The 15,370-nt window shown below is 40.7% G+C and overlaps 1 pseudogene; it reads right to left on the reverse strand.

The window, feature by feature from the left end:
• Positions 1-7,609: 7,609 nt before the first annotated feature.
• LOC115781348 (peroxisomal N(1)-acetyl-spermine/spermidine oxidase-like) lies at positions 7,610-15,370 on the reverse strand (annotated as a pseudogene).

Genomic DNA, 15,370 nt, shown 5'->3' on the forward strand with positions numbered 1-15,370 from the left:
CAAGTGTGTGTGTCTGAGAGAGAGTCTGACTTCCTTCTTCCTGCTGGCGCTTTTATTTTTAGCATCACGTATGTTTACACAAAGCTCAGGTAACAAACATCACTCACTTCACATGATGTAATCATGTATGTGTATGTGTGTGTTTGATGGTTAGATTAGATTAGATAAAAGTTTATGAATCCCTTCAGGAAGATTCCGTCGGGAAATGAAAGTTCCAGTAGCAGTTTTACAGATAACATGGGCACACAAAGACAGCAGAAATGACACTAAACAAACATATGGATAAATAAATAATAAAACAGACAAGTATTTCTTTATGTTGTGTTGTGGTCGGGCTGAGGCTGCTGCTGCTCCCCTCCCTGTGTCCTCCTGTTTAGCCCCCGCCCCAGCGAGGAGTTGTACAGTTTGATGGCGTGATGGACAAAGGAGTAGTCTGTTGGTCCTACATTTGGGAAGGAGCAGTCTGCCATTGAACATGCTCCTCTGGTTTCTGATGACAGTGTGCAGAAGGTGACCAGCATGTCCAGTAGTTTGTCCAAAGTCCTCTTCTCTGCCACTGTCACCAGAGAGTCCAGTTTCATGCCGAGCACAGAGCCAGTCCACCTGATGAATTGTCCAGCCTGAATGTGTCCTTCCTGGATGTAGAGGACGGCGTCCTCCATACCAACATCTGCCCAGTATGCAAACTGCAGATGGTCCTGGGCATGTCGCACCTGGGGTCTGAGGAGGCTGAGGAAGAGCCGCTCCAACATCTTCATTAGATGTGAGGTGAGTGCCACTGGTCAGAAGTCATTCAATTCGCTAGGCTGGTCCTTCTTCGATCCAGCTACTGTGCTCCAAAGCTACCTCAAAAATGCTCTCAGTGGAAGGATGGCTGTCGAGAAGGCATTCTTAAGGAAGGGAAACAGAGAGAAAAGGCTGAGGTACACCAGATTACTGAAGAGCTGGACTGTTAATCAATGTGACAGGTCTTATGGAGTGATGAATCAAATTTGGATTCAGTATGTATGGAGTAGGTCAGGAGAGAGATACAATTGTGAGTGTCTACAGCTGTGTGCAAAACATGGTGGAGGCGCTGCTATGGTTTGGCTGCCTTTGATGTCCTTTACATGCAGATTGTACTTCTCTGCAATGTAATTGAGGATGGCTTTTGTCTAAATGAGCTTGATGCCATCGATTTCCACCATACGCACCTGCTGAAATATGAGTACGTCATGTGCAGCAGGTAAGGCAGGATGGCATCCTTGCGTTCATCACTCAATCAGCCAGCAATTTTCATGCAGGACAATGGTCCCTGTCACACCGCAAAACGGGTAAAGCAGTTCCTTTAAACTGAAAAAATTGAAGCAATGAAATGGCCAGCCCAGAGTCCTGATCTAAACACAATAGAAAACCTCTGGAAAATCCTTGGTGACAAAGTTATGGCCAAGAAACCCACAACAGTCACAGACCTGTGGAAGAAGAGTGGACCAAAATCACACCAGAGCAGTGTGAGAGACTACTGATGTCCTGTGGCCACAGATGTGCTGAATTCATTCAAAGCAAAGGCCTGTACAATTCCTACTGATGACTGACTGTTGTAACCTTCAGAAAATGTCATTGTAATCTTACTGTGTTCCAGTCATTGCTGTTCTCTAATTATGATCATCACGGTTTTTTTGCAACATAAAGGTTTTATGATGATATACTTTGGTTATTTTGTAAAACACTGCTCTAGTGGCACAGTGTATCCCTTACACAAAATCCTTCAAATGCTGATCAATGTAGATGACATCATTTCTGAAAAAAATCAAGTGTTCATACATTGTTCTCTAATTTTGATCTCCAGTGTAGTTGAGTTTTCAAACTTTTTATTCACAGATTGTCAGATTGTCAAATCAAATCAAAATAAACAATTAATTTATCAATTAAGTAAGAGGAAGATTTAAAAAAAATTGCTAATCAATGCACCCACACGGTATTTACACATGTGCCTAATATATTGGCATAAAAGCAAGCTCACATTCGACTGCAACACCTGCTGTTTTGGCTGCGTGCCCCGCGGGCGCCCTCCAGTGGCGCAAGTCTGCAACGCCTGTCAGACGAGGCTTTGCAGCCTGCAGCCTGGTCTCACAGCTGGTTTTTTTGTTGTTTTTTTGCTTTTTTACTTTTATTAAACAAGGCTCAAGAACAATGTAGTTCTCACAGCTGTTATAATTATTAAAAGAATGTGCTTTAAAATTCATTTGGACGCCTCTCTCTCATATATGTTGACCTTTTGCACACCTTTCCACTTCAGGCTCAGGCTCTCGTCTTAGAACGCACTGCGAATGTCTCACGGCTGTCCTTCCTGATCCATGGCTGTCAGATCTGTGCGCGTGTCTGTCTGTCTGTGTGCACGTGTGTTAGGTTCAGACCACCGTTAAATAAAGGAAGACACAGAAACCCGTAGTGATCTTTTTACCTGCAGGGAGAGTCTCTGTCAGCCAGCACACGTGTGTGTGTCTGAGAGAGAGTCTGACTTCCTTCTTCCTGCTGGCGCTTTTATTTTTAGCATCACGTATGTTTACACAAAGCTCAGGTAACAACATCACTCACTTCACATGATGTAATCATGTATGTGTATGTGTGTGTTGATGGTTAGATTAGATTAGATAAAATTTTATGAATCCCTTCAGGAAGATTCCGTCGGGAAAATGAAAGTTCCAGTAGCAGTTTTACAGATAACATGGGCATACAAAGACAGCAGAAATGACACTAAACAAACATATGGATAAAGAAATAATAAAACAGACAAGTATTTCTTTATGTTGTGTTGTGGTCGGGCTGAGGCTGCTGCTGCTCCCCTCCCTGTGTCCTCCTGTTTAGCCCCCGCCCCAGCGAGGAGTTGTACAGTTTGATGGCGTGATGGACAAAGGAGTTTTTCAGTCTGTTGGTCCTACATTTGGGAAGGAGAAGTCTGCCATTGAACATGCTCCTCTGGTTTCTGATGACAGTGTGCAGAAGGTGACCAGCATGTCCAGTAGTTTGTCCAAAGTCCTCTTCTATGCCACTGTCACCAGAGAGTCCAGTTTCATGCCGAGCACAGAGCCAGTCCACCTGATGAATTGTCCAGCCTGAATGTGTCCTTCCTGGATGTAGAGGATGGCGTCCTCCATACCAACATCTGCCCAGTATGCAAACTGCAGATGGTCCTGGGCATGTCGCACCTGGGGTCTGAGGAGGCTGAGGAAGAGCCGCTCCAACATCTTCATTAGATGTGAGGTGAGTGCCACTGGTCAGAAGTCATTCAATTCGCTAGGCTGGTCCTTCTTCGATCCAGCTACTGTGCTCCAAAGTTACCTCAAAAATGCTCTCAGTGGAAGGATGGCTGTCGAGAAGGCATTCTTAAGGAAGGGAAACAGAGAGAAAAGGCTGAGGTACACCAGATTACTGAAGAGCTGGACTGTTAATCAATGTGACAGGTCTTACGGAGTGATGAATCAAATTTGGATTCAGTATGTATGGAGTAGGTCAGGAGAGAGATACAATGGTGAGTGTCTACAGCTGTGTGCAAAACATGGTGGAGGCGCTGCTATGGTTTGGCTGCCTTTGATGTCCTTTACATGCAGAATGTACTTCTCTGCAATGTAATTGAGGATGGCTTTTGTCTAAATGAGCTTCATGCCATCGATTTCCACCATACGCACCTGCTGAAATATGAGTACGTCATGTGCAGCAGGTAAGGCAGGATGGCATCCTTGCGTTCATCACTCAATCAGCCAGCAATTTTCATGCAGGACAATGCTCCCTGTCACACCGCAAAACGGGTAAAGCAGTTCCTTTAAACTGAAAAAATTGAAGCAATGAAATGGCCAGCCCAGAGTCCTGATCTAAACACAATAGAAAACCTCTGGAAAATCCTTGGTGACAAAGTTATGGCCAAGAAACCCACAACAGTCACAGAACTGTGGAAGAAGAGTGGACCAAAATCACACCAGAGCAGTGTGAGAGACTACTGATGTCCTGTGGCCACAGATGTGCTGAATTCATTCAAAGCAAAGGCCTGTACAATTCCTACTGAAGACTGACTGTTGTAACCTTCAGAAAATGTCATTGTAATCTTACTGTGTTCCAGTCATTGCTGTTCTCTAATTATGATCATCACGGTTTTTTTTGCAACATAAAGGTTTTATGATGATATACTTTGGTTATTTTGTAAAACACTGCTCTAGTGGCACAGTGTACCCCTTACACAAAATCCTTCAAATGCTGATCAATGTAGATGACATCATTTCTGAAAAAAATCAAGTGTTCATACATTGTTCTCTAATTTTGATCTCCAGTGTAGTTGAGTTTTCAAACTTTTTATTCACAGATTGTCAGAACAAATCAAAATAAACAATTAATTTATCAATTAAGTAAGAGGAAGATTTAAAAAAAATTGCTAATCAATGCACCCACACGGTATTTACACATGTGCCTAATATATTGGCATAAATCAAGCTCACATTCGACTGCAACACCTGCTGTTTTGGCTGCGTGTCCCGCGGGCGCCCTCCAGTGGCGCAAGTCTGCAACGCCTGTCAGACGAGGCTTTGCAGCCTGCAGCCTGGTCTCACAGCTGGTTTGTTTTTGTTTTTTTGTTTGTTTGCTTTCTTACTTTTATTAAACAAGGCTTAAGAACAATGCAGTTCTCACAGCTGTTTTTATAATTATTAAAAGAATGTGCTTTGAAATTAAATAGGACTCCTAATAGTGAGGAAAATATAAAATCTGGAAAAGCGACAGTCCTGCCCTAAAGACTAAGATTTTTTTGGTTTAGGAATACTTCACAAAATGGTGAAACACAATCTGAAGCCCTGACAACATTAAGAAGCCATTAAGACATTTTCAAATCTATCTGATCTTTTTTGGAAGTCACTGGCATTTCTTGGTGCTTTCTTAGTGGGCAGTCAAAATGACTTGCACTTTCAAATTCACTCATGTGGGAGAAAGCAGTGCAAATCAAAAATCAGAATGATTAATCAAATTTTTACATTTTTGTAAGCATGCTAAATGTGACTGTAACGACTGAGTTACATAAATATGATTTTATGGCCACAACACTTACTCTCTATTTGCTGTTTGTATATGTACATGCACATGCACCTCTTGCTCTATGACAGCTGGGATAGCCCCCCCCCCCCCATCCCCCCACGCACACACACACACATATTTTTTATATGTACACACACACACACACACCTGAGTGGAAAACCATATCTTTCCACAGATTCCTGGAAAAAGGCCAGGGTTGTAGATGACAGATTGTTGTTTGCAACTCCAAGTTACATGATCTGAAACAGAAATAGATATTTAAAAATAAAAAATAAAACTCACACATATAAATAGGACTTTAGGCCTGTTTCAAAATGCACCACTACAGTCAGCACGTCCTACAAATGAAAGACTGAGCAGATACCAAAAATATTGCAATTTCAGATCACTACTGATTTTGTACAAAGATGATTTGTAACTGTCTGAAATGTCTGTCTATGGGTTAGTCGTGAATAGTGTTTTTTTTTTCTTTTCTATTCATACACAAATACACACACACAAACCTACCTTCCTGAAAAACCCATCTATTCCACCAAGTGGGTGGAGTGGGTGGAGGAATGCAGCAAGAGTGAAAAGGAGGGTTTACCTAGAAAGGACCTGCTATGATATATGGTTTGGAAGCAGTGGCACTAACAGAAAGACAGGAGGTGGAGCTGGATGGCAGAGTTGAAAATGCTAAGTTCTTTGTGGGGAGTGAGCGGGATTAGAAATGAGTACATTTGAAGGACAGCTCAAGCTGAGCGGTTTGTACACAAAGTTAACGAGGTGAGGCTGAGATGGTTTGGACATGTACAGTGGAGGGATAGTGGATATATTGGACAAAGGGTGTTGAATATGGAGCTGCCAGGCAGGAGGAAAAGAGAGAGACCTCAGAGAAGACTGTTAGTGAAGGAGGACATGCAGAGGGTTGGTGTGACAGAAGAGGATGCAAGGCATAGGGTGAGATGACAGCAGATGATCTGCTGTGGCAAGCCCTCAAAGGAGCAAAACTGACCAAACGATCGCCAGATATTAAAATGACTCTATTGGTAGCTTAAGCTAATTTCTCCCTGTCTTTATTGGCTCTCTTGAATGAAATGCAGTACATTTCATTGAGTATTGAATTTATTTCCTCACTTTGAGGAAAATTATTTGCATTTACAAAACACACAGACTCCCCTTTTCAGTCAATATTTAAAACTGTATCTTTAATGTAGGTATAGCTAATTAAAATTTGTATTTATATCTTATAACTTATTATTACTTGATGAGGTACAGAGTCTTATCACAGTTTTTTTGGGACAGTCAGTGAATGTCTCAGCATTAAACTAGAGGATTAGAGCACATAGATTGTGTGTAGAGATAGTCTGTTTGAACAGGACCCACATTAAGGTAATTAGCTGGTATTGTATTAATTTACTTGCATAAATAAACACAGTAACAACATTGCAGTTTGCTAACATTTGATTTTATTTATTCATTAAAAATCACAAGCATAGATACACTAAGAGCTAGATAGAGCCCTTTGGTCCATTTGTGACAAATCAGGAAGTACTTCTACTTTCATTGACTTAGTTTAATTATAGGAAATCTAATCAATCATCTTTGCTTGATCTGAAACAACAAAATCACTCTAAAACAGACATGTTTGTAAATACTTAGAAGGGTTCCTGTTAGACAATGCAAATCATTTTTGAGTTTAATGAAATGGTTCAGGGATTTGGTGTCCTATCTTTATTTGGAAATAAGCTCCTCTGCATCTGAATCATACAGCATATTTGTGGTCCTTTTACTCACTCTATGAGAAGGCCAAAACACACAGGCATCTACATAGACGGTGTCCTCACTATGGTGTTTAACATAGTTCATTTGAACTAGACTTTGTGCTTATTATGCATCCTCAAACTGAGGCAATGCCAAGACAGTGCATTTATACCTATATGGATCTTTCCACTAACTTCCACTATGGACAGTAAAGATTTGCACATTTGGTGTGTATTTTTTAAGTCCAGCTTACTTCATCCATGGCTGCATTTCTTATCTCTTCGGTCCTGGAAACACCAAACCCAGCCTTTCTAGCTAGTCCCAGTCACTCGATTCACGCTCAATATTGTCTCATTAACCCACACTGTCTCACTCTGCATTCAATTCCTGCTGGGTCCTCTGCTGTGCCTGCTTTGCTTAGCAAATTTGATCCAAGCACCTGCGCGACTACTGCTTACCTGTAGCTATTAAGTTACCTGTGATCTACCTGGTTTGGTTTTTATATTTGTATTGCCATAGCTGCTTGTGTGTAATTATGTCTTATTTGTTCATACTGTTCTAAAATTGTTCAGTGTTATTACTCCTTGATAATTATTAGATGGACTTGTTGGAGTTCAGTTCCATGCATATACTTCTTTAAAAAAAAAACAAAAGAAACCCCACACCATTTCCCATCTTCACACACTCGGTCTTTGTGCTAGAAAATTACAATTACAGAGAATAAGTACACAGAGGTTATTTGAGTTCAGAAACAAATTTTCCATTACAGCCACAAACCCTCTTTGTTCCCGTATTCAACATTGTGATTTTTAGTGCCAGACAAAAAGATAAGATAAGGTAAGGTAAGGTAGAGGGACTTCATGAACTATCAGAATCCCAGTAGTGAGTGATGAGTCGATCAGCTTCTCGCCACCCAGTGAGAAGTGCTCCATGGACAGTGGAGTAAAAGCAAGGATGAGTTGCCTCTCCAGCAAACAAAACGTGCAAGGGCTGAAACACACAAGTCGGAAAACAGACAAGTATTTTTCAAGGTTATATTTTGTCACTTCTTTGTCAGTCAGTAATTCCCTGGGCAATATGATTCACTTCTCTTGTCTTTTGTTCTCACTTCACTTGTGTACTGTATGCATACATTTTGCAAACAAAAGTACAAGTTCTATTTGGCTAGGGAAATGGGAAATAGGTGCAGTAATTTATTGAAACATGTGCACACAATCATGGAAACACAGTATATAAGGCAAAAACAGAGTGTGAATAATTTGAACTTGAAAGTCAATATTTGGATTAGGTTCTTTGCTGGATTTTTTCCTGTTTTTTTAGGTCTGTCACTTTTTTGTCCTCCATTTGTCCAGTTGTCTTCAAACATTTTAGATATGCCAAGTTATGAGCTAATACCTGGCTGTATGTGGCTCTTTGGAAGCAAAATATGAAGAAATGAGAGGTGGCTCAAGACTTTTGCACAGTATGCTAACTAAGGAAAGCAAAGCAGCACAAAATAGCACAAGTACAAATAAATATAAGGCTCAAGATTTTTACTGTATAATGCATGTACTGTATAAGTACCTGTGGCAAAGTTCCCTTTGAGGGCAGAGGTTCCATCATGTTCTTCAGGTCCTTGGCTGTACAGCCTATGGCTGAGTGAGAGTAGGAACCGTATGTCCAAGGATCAGTAAACCAGCGGGTGCACAGGATTCTCTTTGGTGTGATAGTAGAGTCACCTAAACACACACAATTATGAAGCAACCAAGGCTCAACCACTTCAGAAAACATAAAAATCTACAGAAATCTAATCTACACAGAGAAATAATGCACACACAATGGTAATAAAAACAGCTATGAATTTTATTATGTAATCAAACCTTCTCTCTGTTTATGACAGTTACACTTTTTCGACCTTGAATCCTGTATATCAGTAACTATTTGTGGCCTCATTTCATCAGGCAGCACCTTGTACAACAAATGGTGAAAAGGCTAAATCTGAATCTGCCCTCAAACATTCTGGTTTATTACGCAGCAGAAAGACAGTTCACTCAATACAGCATAACATCCACTCCCAAAAGAGTCTACAATCAACAACAACAACAACAACAACAACAAAAAGTAGTTATGGATCAGTTACCTAAGAAGAAAATTTCTTATGCACAAGAACCTCTCCCTTCTTTATTCATTTTTTAAAACAAAGGGGTTGCCACAGCAGGCAGCTCTGTATATTTAATTTGGCAGATTTTTATTACGGGCGCCCTTCTTGACACAATGCCCAAGTCATTTGTGTCGTCTCCAGGGCTCCAACCAGGGAGCTTTTGCTCTAATGGCGTCCATTCAATACTGAGTCTAACATGTACATCTTTGCACCAGAAGGTTTCACTTCCTAATTATAGATTCAAGTCTAACCTGGTTTCATAAATCTAAACTGAACTATTTTGTCAACTCTAACATGTTACAGATAAGTTGGAGCGTGATTGGTTTTTGACATCTAAATGCTATTTGTGCCAATATTATATTAGTAGTTTCAACCAGAATATTGAATTGTTTTTAATGCTACTGTATTAAATGTGCCCAGTTTTACATATGCATACAGTCTTTATTTAAATTAGTTCTATTCCTGTAGCAATCAGATGTTTTATAGTTTTCTAAAGGAAGAACTGAACTTTTCTGATACTGCATACAGAAGTTTCTTAGATTAAACATTTAAATGATATTTTATCTTTTCATATTTATTGCATCTTTAATGCAATATTATAAAAGTAATAAACCATCAGTTTTCATCCATTCTGAGGAGGAAAGAGCTCCAAGGCTGAGACCACAGATATAAGACTCACCTGTAAATGTGCGGACGAGCTCTGTGATCGAATGTCTGACTTCCTCCTCAGGAAGTGTCTCCATATACTCTGCCTCATGTCCACAAATCCAGCTGCAGAGAACGTGGCTACCCCTGAGAGTTAACAAGAAGAAGCCACATTGCTGGTTTGAATTCCAAAGGAAACATACAGGAAAGAATTGCCATTGTGCCTCAGATTAACATGTCACTTACGATTCATTAGGTTTAAGCACAGTGAATGACACCAACTTCCTTATCCAGGATTTGCTCACATCTGACACATGGTCTGACAAACTCTCCTGAAGACACAAAGGGTTTATATAGTCACCGATCCCTGGCTCCACAGCGAGATAATTTATGGTATTATTTGGCATCATATAAATTGAAAAAAACAAAGCAGAAAAAACAAAAACAAAGAAACAATTTCATGTCTTTAAAATTGTGTCAAATATTCTTGTGATGCTGTAAAAAACACACATTTTGTATATGCTTAGAAAACTATTCCAGAGACTGCATTACAAACCTCATCCTCCCACGCAAGGTAGATCACCTCACAGTCACCATCCCACCACGGCGTTTCAAACTCTACAAATATTTTGTCGCACGTTCCAAATCCTACTGTCTCAATGGACTTCAGCTTGTGGGCTGGGAGAGGAGGGCTGAACAGAGTTGAGTGCTGCTTCTTCAGATATCCTGACAAAAAGAAAATGTAAAATTGCAGCAGACGACACTTCGTTGTTAAATTAAGGCTACAGAAAAAAACCCCAAAGACTAAACTCTGACAGAAGTCGTAATTTACAAATACTCTATTTCACGCACAGAGATGAAAAACATTATATAATATATATTTTCTTTAATTTATTCAAAAGAGTGAACTTTTGCATATAAATGTATATTATTTCTTCTATATTCACAAAGATTACACAAAGTGAAATATTTTAAATCATTACAATATTTAATTTGGACTTTGACTAAATGACTATTGGAACAGTATAAATATGTATCTCTCAGTCTAGTTCAGTACATACAACCGCAATCATGGGTGGCGGTGCCACAAGCTGACTGCCTCACGGTGCACTGATGCAGTTTCATGGTGTTTTCACGGCTGTTTCACAGTCATTCAAGACTTAGTCAGCAGTTAATGATTCTCCAAATTAACTGGATTACAAACCAAAACCCTTGATTTTTAACATAGCAGAGTGCAGAAAGGTCAGTTTACCTTATCCTTACTTTGTTATATATCAGCTCACCCCACGTCCATGGTTTCTGTGTGTGTACTTTAAATAGAATCCTACATAATATTCAATCAATCAATAAATAAAAAGGTTAACTGGGAGAAAAAAGAAGTAGTTGAGGGCATTTTATATTTCTATAGTACTTATTTACAGAGCTTTGTACAAACAGACAAAAAAAAAGAACTCAAATAGCTGATGTCTAATGCTTATCTCACAAAAGAGCTTCATGTTTAATATAATACAAACAGCAGGTTCTCAGAAATAGTGCAACTAAAAAATAAAGAAAAGAAACACTTAAGGAACTAGCTAAGGATTTAAATTATTGCCACTTTAATAACTCATTACAACTTTACGCTTTAATAGCAGCTGGTGGTGAGGGCGTAAACTTAAAGTGCTACAGAGGAGCGTCGCAGTAAATGAATGAGCAATAGGGTAGAGTGCACACAATGCTATAGTCCATGTGGCATTTATCTTAAAACCCTTTATTTATATGATGATGCACAAACCTCGGGAATGTGCAGTCCACTCCACGTAGGCCCTTGTACATGGAAAACCCTGCCAGGTCCAGGTCATCCATGCTATGACTTGCACTTCCACAGCACTCCACTTTCAGCATGGTACTTAAGGCAGAAAGTAACAGCTTCCTGGTAGTTTCAGTTTTATTTTTCCACCTTCCTGCTGCTTGCCTCTCTGCCTGCAAAAGAATGACAAATTTCAACACACAGACATGCAACATAGCTTATTTTTTCTTCTGTTTTTTTTTTTAAATTCAGGCTTTATAGCATCAACATGGACATACAATCAGAATAATGTACCTTTGTTCAGATGAAATGTCCTACACTGGTCCAGGATGTATCTTTGCGATTACGAAACTGCCAAGTACCATTCAAAATCTCCTGAAACATATCCATAGCTGGTTCCATGCTTTCGGCACTCAGCTGCTTACCTTTAGGACAGAACTGAAAATTCTAATAACAATCACATTTTTATTCTCTTATGCAGCTGACAGACTGTGTACTGTTAAAGTACACCTGCTGTATTTCTTTCTCACCTGAACTGCTGAACCAGTTGGGAACCCACGGAGGATCTTCATCAACGTCTAAAGCCTGGTTCTCTGGGGTGAGGGCTTCTGGAGGCAGGAGGCCATAGTCACGAGCCAGACTAAACACTGGGTTCTCCTTAGATGGGCCATGGATGTAAGCTGCACCAATCTCTGTAATGGTGTTACCTGTTAAAGAAAAACAAATCTTTGTGTACTTTTCCTTGTTCGGTGTTCATAAAATGACACAAAATCAGACTTGTGTTCACGACATACACCATATTGCCAAAAGTATTCAGTCACTCATACAAATCGTTGAATTCAACTTTTCCAATCACTTCCATGGCCACAACTTCAGCAGGAAGCAGCAGAGGGACTACCATCCACTTGTCATCAGTGGTGCTGAGGTGGAAAGAGTGGACACTTTCAAATACCTGGGAGTGACCATCTCACGGGACCTGTCCTGGACTCATCACATAAACATCACTGTGACGAAGGCCAGACAGCGTCTCTACCTCCTCAGGCGGCTGAGAGACTTCAAGCTCCCACTCAAGGTGCTCAGGAACTTTTATACCTGCACCATCGAGAGCATCATGTGTGGGAGCATCACCACCTGGATGGGAAACTTCACTAAGCAGGACTTCATGGCTCTAAAAAGGGTGGTTCGTTCAGCCGAACGGACCATCAGAACCACCCTCCCCAACCTGCAGGACATTTACACCAAGCAGTGCAGGCTGAGGGCCATGAAGATCCTAAAACAGCCCAGCCACCCCGGACACTCTCTCTTCTCCCTGCTCCCATCAGGCCGGCGTTAGCGCTGCCTGAGGACTAAGACTGAAAGGTTGAAGAAGAGTTTTTACCCACAAGCCATCCGTCTGCTCAACTCTGAGCCCTAACTGGACTATTATTGCACAATGTAAATATTATAATCTATAATTCCATATAAAAGTGTGTATAGTGTATAGTATATAGAGTATAGTGTATAGTGTGAATTACTTATTTTTATTTTTATTCTTCTTATTTATATGTGTGTGTATATATGGTTGCAGGTACAAAATACATTTCACTGTGCATTGTACTGTGTATAACTGTGCATGTGACAAATAAACACTATCTTAAATCTTAACAGAGGCGATTGCTCTAACACTGCAAGGGAAGCTCAGCTTCCCCTAAAATGTCAAAAAATAAGTGATCAAACATATACTGTTGTGTGTACATGTCATTGACTAAATGTGCGCTACAACGCGCTCAACTTTTGTTCAGAATCAGCTTCTTATCACTGGTAACGACGCGGCTTTCCTCTCACTCATTCCTGCAGCTTCCCAGTGCTTTAAACAGTGTGGACGCTGAGCGTCTACAGAGTTCAGTAGCGAAGCAAAGAGTGCAGCGAAACGAGACGAGTCATTGGATAAATGCTGGGCTTTGTCCCGCCCATCGGACGCTCAGCGTCTCTGGGCATCTATGGGGCAGTGGGCTGGCCTCGGCTGGCCCGGACGCTCAGCTTCTGCATGATGATTGGATGATCTGTCTGAGGCCGAATCCCTTTTTGATTGACAGCGAAATGAGCGAATCAGAGATCTTTTGGTGTAAACATCCGTGGGAGCATTTTTAAATTTTCATTCTGTTCTGAGTTGAACCGAAGACTTTCTTCATCCTCTTAGCGGCATTTTCTTTGTTAAAAACGACTAGAGACAAATCGAGCTTCTATTTCTGGTGGGTTTTTTTGTAGCTGCTTGTGTTTGGAGACTGACTTCGATCACTCTTTCTGACTTCTATCGCAGTTTCTGTCCAGCGGGTGCTGCTGTATAAATAAACCGACACATTTTATAATGTAGGCTGAAATTGAGCTTCCCCTCCTTGAAAGACCAGCATCCGCCACTGAATCTTAACTATATAAACTTAAAGCACCTAGGCATGAAGACTGCTTCAAAAAAACATTTTGATGGCTCGCTCTCAGGAGCTCAGTGAATTCCAGTATAGCACCATGATAGGATGTCACCTGTCCAACAAGTCCAGTCGTGAAATTTACTCGCTACTAAATATTACACAGTCAACTGTTAGTGCGATTACAACAACGTGGAAGTGATTGGGAATGACAACAACTCAGCCACAAAGTAGTAGGTCATGTAAAATGACAGTGGGGGTCAGCGGATGCTGAGGTGCATAGTGCACAGAGGTCGCCAAATTTCTGCAGAGCCAATTGCTACACACCTCCAAACTTCATGTGGCCTTCAGGTTAGATCAACAGTGCATAGAGAGCTTCATGGAATGGGTTTCCATGGCTGATAAGCTGCATTCAAGCCAAGAGCAATGCAAGGCGTCAGATGCAGTGGTGCAAAGCACAAAAGAAAAGGAAGTCCGCACACCACAAAAGTCTGAATTTATCATCCTGGTGTGCACACTTCCTTTTCTTTCTTGCTTACTTTTGGCCCAGCACCCAATTTTCAGATTATTGGATTGTGCGTGTCTTCGTTGCTTTAATTATTATGTTAATGTTATGAGTTTTATTCATGTTTTACTAATGAATTAAAGGAATGGTATTTTTCAGTGTATTTTATTTACAGTCTTAATGAACAAGAATAAAATACAAACATATTAAAACAAGAACATTTTAACAAAGGAAGATTATAATACATCATGAAGGACAAAATAAAAACCATGTACAGTTATTTATGGTGGAGACTGCAGGATTAGCCTGAGTGACCTGTTCCTGGAGTTCTTTATATTTAAAAGCACAACAGACCTGATGCTTGTCTCAACAGGAAGTCTCTGGCAGTGGGGCTAAATCAGCTGAGGCAAGATAAGAGATGGGGTGCAACAACCGAGACCTGTGGCTTGTCTTTTTCTCAATGGTCAGTGGAACATCACACAGGGTGGTCTGCAGAGGTTTGTGATGCTTCTCTCCACTGTCCAGTCCATCGTCCATGAACTGACTTTACAGGGCTGGCTCAAATTACGGATGCCACCTCACTAAGATATAATCTGGAAAATGCAAAAGCACAAGATGATGCATACAAAATACTAATGTATAATGCTAGTAATATGTCAGAGAATCTAATATAACAAAATAGTTTCAACAGCAATCCTAGATTTCTTTGTTTACTTGCCTGTATACAGTAGTCATGGTCTGGTGCTACCTCGACAAGGGCAGACACCTTGGTAGAAATTTGCTCCCGCCAGAGAGCACCGCTGACTGCCTCTAACCCGGTCTCCCCCTCATCCTCTTCCACAGCTTCCTCTGCTTCATCCTCCAGTGCCATGACATCAGCAGCACTGAGGCAGATATTGTGGAGGATGGCACATGCTGTTACGACCTGAAAAAAAAAAAAAAGAGAATGTGCCTGTTTCTTTTTTTTTTAACAAATTTTTTAAAACATATATATTATAATGCGCTGTTGGGCCATTACTTACATGACCTACAAAGGTGTCGTGCACCTTCAGGGCTTGCAGAAAGATGGCCCGGAACCTGGTCTTCAT

Source organism: Archocentrus centrarchus, chromosome 6 (assembly GCF_007364275.1).
Source record: "Archocentrus centrarchus isolate MPI-CPG fArcCen1 chromosome 6, fArcCen1, whole genome shotgun sequence".
In the NCBI taxonomy this organism is placed as follows: domain Eukaryota; kingdom Metazoa; phylum Chordata; class Actinopteri; order Cichliformes; family Cichlidae; genus Archocentrus; species Archocentrus centrarchus.